Here is a 6,000-nt window from a genome sequence, read left to right as displayed (position 1 = left end):
CCCTCCCCGAAGCTTTAGGTTGGCAACTGGCAACCCAACCCTAAAGTGAAGCCTAAGCAGACAACTGACCATAAAACGAAGAAATGTTGCGCCAGACTAAGATCCCGAATTCACCAGAACCACAATCTCTAAAGTGAGGGAACTAAATAGGCCTACATAACAGTGCATAGCCTATCCTGCTTTATTTAAATTGTAACAATTTAATTAAGGTCTCAACACCATAATCTAACATCGCCGAGCGTGGACTGTGTAATATTCAGGCCATGAGAAAAATGAACGTAATTTAAAACCGTCCAAGGAGCACAGGGTCTTTCAACCCGCACCTGCATTCTCCGCACCTGAGGCCAACGGTTGGCATTATGACCACATCCCTCACACCACCCATCAATCCACAGGCGACCTCTGGTGGTTTCTGAATATCTCTCGGAGATGCTTAGTTTTTTGAAGACCTATTTGCCCTTTAGCCTTTACCATACGGCATTTCTGTTCCTATGATAAGCAGGTCTGTTTCTGGTGTTGATTTCTTTCTGTTCTTTTACTGCCATGTGTAGCCAAAATCGTATCTTGTACTTAGTTGGTTTAAATATCCTCCGATGTCGGGTCTACTTATAGTTTTTCTTCATTTCTTAACGTTTTCCAATCATATGCATATAGTTAAAGAAATATGGATATAGATATATGGATAGTATGGATATAGATATATGGAAAGTATATGGAGAACGAGCCAAATCATTAATTTACTGGTGCTGAGGCTCGTGCTGATGCATGCCGCATCTGCCTCATTTTGACATTCGCGGAGCTCCTCATTAAGCGTTGCCACAAGGTGAAGTTGGTTTGTCATTTGGGCACAGAGAACAGTTTATTCACTGTGATCGAGGATATGCTTGAAGGCAGGTGACGTGTATGCGCATCCATTGTGTGTGTGTGTGTGTGTGTGTGTGTTTTTGAAGCTTTGTAGTATTGTTTCTATTGACTGTATGAACTTTTCTAGTCTTACTGTCATCTATCACAAAATACGAATCCATACTGTATGCAAGAATGCATACAAGGGTTTAACATTGAGTCGTAGTAATAATCGCAGATTCGCAGTTGTCGATACAAGTTACAATTCCGAGTCATCCAATAATTTTCATTAGTACACCCTTAAAACGAATATGTTAGAAACAACACAATGTTGTCCCTATTTGGACATAGAGATGTGTTAAAAAAAAACAACACAAGTTGTGTTATTTTCCAACTAGTTTTAAAGGAGATATCCAGCGATTTTTCACATAGATCAGCGTTTCTTGAGGTCAACGAGTAGACTACTGTCGGTACGAAAAAAATGGTTGAACATCGCTCTCCCGTGTCCACTTGGCTGAGGTGCCTTTGAGCAAGGCACCTAACCCCCAAATGCAGTAGCTGTCCTCTGCTACGAATGTTCACTGCTAACTGTGTGTATGTGTATTCACTAACCATAGATGGGTACAATGCAGAGAAACACTTTCCTTCATGCTGTCAATGATGGGATCTATGTATATTTATAAGTTGAACAATTAACCATTAAAAACACACATAAGTAATGATTCAGACCTCTTCCTCTCATTGTCATCTTTAACATTTTATTTGTTTAGCAGACAATTTTAATCCAAAGTGACTTACACATAAGTAACATACATATTACTTATAATGTCAATTATATTATGAGGGATTACATTGTCCCCAGAGTAACTAAGTGCTTTGCTCAAGGGCAAAACAGTGGAAGCCAGAAATTGAACCCACAACTTTTTCAGGCTATGGCATGTTAGCCCAGCTCCTTAACCACTACGCTAACACCGCCCAATCTTTTCCTGAAACAATACATATGGCCTCTGATAAAGGTAACCAACCTACAGAAAGTATAAATATTTAGATAAGAGGTTGAGAGATGTACTCTTTGATCATGTTCATGTATCTTTGTTTATTGAATATATATTGTTTATTACTGTTGGACACTGCCTAGGCTCTGCTGTTAGTAAATATATTGCCCTTAATCCTATTTACTGTTCCATGTCTTTGTGTATGGAGGCTGCAAACCTATTCTTATAAACGTAATGTGTTATGACAATATTCTATTCTATTCTACATTCCAGGTGAAAGGAAGTACTATAAGCTACATCCCCCTGATTTGGTTTGTTTAGCACTGGTAGCGTCTCGGGCCATAAGTAGGTTAGGTAGCCTGTTGTGTAATGGTTCACAGACCCATCCCAACTCATGCCAGGGAAGTTTAAGAGGTCAGTTGCACTGGGACAGTGGAATTTAGAGACAAGCTGAGTGAGAGCCAGACCAGCCTACTACAACAGTACTGAGGGAGACTAGCATGTAACTAACATATAGTTTGAACATAGATGCATGAGAATAATGTAATTATTTTAACACCACACCACATACAGATATTTTAAGTAATAAATAGAGTATAGATTTACACTCCCACTATATTAAACACTGTCCAATGCTGTGGACATGGTGCACGTACGCACGCACGCACGCACACACGCGCGCACAGGCACACACACACACACACACACACACACACACACACACACACACATACACACACACACACACACACAAAACCAGTCATCCAGTTATTCATCTAGTGCACAGGGCGTGGTGAACTTGATGTGGTGGCGTGGGGCTTGTGGTGCTTCATTAGAGTGTATGTGTTGAATGTTAACCAGCAGTGTAAAACGCAGGTTGTTACACACACACACACACACACACACACACACACACCTCCTATTATATATCATCCATACTGTATATATTATTATGCATTGAGAATTCTTACACACACACACACACACACACACACACACACACACACACCTCGTATATATTATATATTATCCATGTATAGTATTATGCATTGAAAATTATTACATGAAATTAAACATTTCAATGAAAAAACATAAATGAACCCTAGAGGGCACTGTTCCTTAATTATGTGGCCTTTGTGATTGTCTCAGAGAAATAAATCTGTTTTCATTGTGTTATTGGTTTTCTTCTCCCACTGAAGGACACTACCACTGTTACTCGTTGCTATGCATTTACAAGCTTGAATGGGAAGCCACATGTTAGGTAATATTCTAGCACAAATCCTGAATGACTGGTGTTCACACACACACAGACACACAGACACACAGACACACACACACACACACACACACACACACACACACACACACACACACACACACACACACACACACACAGATACACCCTTCCTGCTGCTGGTGACAGCTGACCAGACCTATGAAGAAAAGTAAACACATACTCATGTGAGGAACATCTTGGCTTGAAGTGAAATGAGTTCTTTCTATTGTAGGTAAATCCCAAACTAAATTTCCTCTATGTTCTGATAGCTTTGCCAAATAAAGGGAAACTATTTGGACACTTCCAGTGTTTTTGTGACGTTTCCGGACCAGAGACACAGGCCTTCACCCTAGTTTATATCACAAGGTTATTATTTTTTCCAAGTCTGACGTTGGACCAGGGATTTTCAACCGATAGTGACCCAGGGACCACTGTTCTGACAGAGGCAGCCTGAGGACTACTGCTGTAAGCAGTGTGGCATAAAAATAGAGATTCCCATAGTGAAACAACATTATCTAAAGTATGGTCAGGGACCATATGCAATGCCATCATAGACCACTAGTTAAAAACCCCTGGGTTAGACATGGCAATGGCCATAGGACCGTAGAAGTACTGGAATCCCACACCACTCCACACATAGGCCATGCCCACGATGACTTAGGTTTAAAGAAGCACTATGCAGGTCTGGTTATTCCTTCACTGTTTCTGGGTTTTCGCCAGATTTGGGCTTGCATTTTTTACTACACAGCTCCCCCTGCAGCTTCGGTAGCAAGTGACTGCTACGCTAAACCCCCACTAGCTTGCGAGCTAGCCATCAAGAAACCACGAAGCACCCACCAAACAACCCAGAAAGTTAGAACGACTCTCAACCTGCATAATTAAGGTCTTTTTTGCTAAAATTGTTGCATAGTGCTTCTTTAAGTCCAATCTGAGGTAATCTCCCCATATATCTCTCCAACTCACTTCCAGATATGTCTTTATAAAAAATAAATTTTATAAAATAAATAAAAATACATATTTGAAAAAAATCATCGTGATTCAGTGGCTCACATTCAGATAATAATCTGAGGGTCTTGGCAGGGAAAAGGAGCATCACACATTAAATGGCATCTGCTACTTTGTGTCAATTATGACCTATGACGATCCCCTGAAAAAAAAACTAAGATGCTGTTCAAATTGAGCTATTTTGGGATGAAACACACACACAAACACACACACACACACACAATCCCCCAGCCTAGAACTCACAAAAGCAGTCCTGCACTCATGGCAAGCATGCAGCTGGTGTGGTATGAGCATGCAGCTGGGTTGTCAGTATGTGTATGTGTCAGTGTGTGTATGTGTCAGTGTGTGTATGTGTCAGTATGTGTATGTGTCAGTGTGTGTATGTGTCAGTGTGTGTGTGTGTGTGTGTGGGGGGGGTCATATTGTGTGACTGACTGAGACTGTCTGCTTCAGAATCACTGGTCACATCAGATTCTCTAGAAAGTGGAAAATTGCTGATACTATAAATCTGGGCCTGTATACACAAAGCATTTTATCCTACCACCGAGAGTACTCCTAATTTGCACTAAATGTTTTTAACTAAGAGTTTTCTCTTAAAACCAATTCACAAAGCTGGTAAAACCGACTTTTAGAATGAAAAACCAACAGCTCCTGAGATAACAGCTCAGTTTTATGGTTGACGTCAATTCTCATGCACGGATGTGCTTGCAGTGACCACAGTGATAGGCTGATGAGTGACAGGTTTGTGCAGGTGAGTAGGTAGGCTACATGAGTACCACAAAACACAGTAAATAAATAAATAAAGTAAATAAATAAGATGACAGGATACAAATGAAACAGTAAAGGAATACACTAGGGGTATTTGCAACATTTTTAAAATGCATCTAGATATGAAGAGTTCAGATGCAAAACCCTCTAAATCCGTCTGACCACTTTTCTTTTAAATGAGCATTTAAATTCAGGCTCCTATAGGTTTTTGCCTATAAATCGATATTTCAGACCAGGAAGCGAGTGGTATTTAGTGGGTTTAGAAGTTAAATTATTTGATTAGCGTATACTATGTGAGGAGAGCATCCCCTCACCATCTTTATCTCATTTTTGACATAGGTGGCATTTAGAGGCTTTTGCATCTGAACCCTTCATATGATGACACACTGTGGTTAAAGTGGGATTTGGCAGGTGGGAAAACCCTAAAATCCAGTGTTGGTGCAACGGGGAAAAATGCCTCACCGTTGGACAACATATTGAGTATCGTGGTGTAGCAATACTTTTTTGGACAAGAATTGCTTGCTTCTTGGTCACCTCTGTACACACGAAAAATTAACTCACTATTTATTTTAACAATACCCCACACACACACACACTTTAACCTCTGATGACACATATGCATAGACAGGAAGTAAATTTGTTTGATTAACAACAAAACAAAACAATGTAGTTTACATTGCCACAATGAATGGTTTTGGTTGATGGTGGTGGCGTTTTTGTACCCTTTACAAGCAGCATTCCCTTGTATTCCCTTGCCATTCGTGAAAGTGCCTGTGCATGTGCATTTCAAAGCATCGCAACATGGGATGGTACTTTCTTCTGCTTTCCGATCTTTTGTGAATTGGTGTCAGTGGGTTAGGAGTAATTTCGACTACTTCTAAGCTCTCACAGACTTAGGTGCTACTTTAAGTGCTGAAATGCTTTGTGAATTACTTTTAGTCGTAAAATTGGCAGCGCTAAAATTGTGATTGACATGATCTCTATTGTTTGGAGAATATCCTTAATCTGTTACACAGAGCCCATTTTCTTTGTGAATATGGGCTCTGTCTTCCTCGTGTTTCTACCTCCAGCTCTCTCTCTTTCTCTCTTACACATAAACATATACACTCTCTC

The sequence above is a fragment of the Alosa alosa genome, chromosome 23 (genome assembly GCF_017589495.1).
Source record: "Alosa alosa isolate M-15738 ecotype Scorff River chromosome 23, AALO_Geno_1.1, whole genome shotgun sequence".
In the NCBI taxonomy this organism is placed as follows: Eukaryota; Metazoa; Chordata; class Actinopteri; order Clupeiformes; family Clupeidae; genus Alosa; species Alosa alosa.
Note: the sequence above shows the minus strand (reverse complement) of the source record.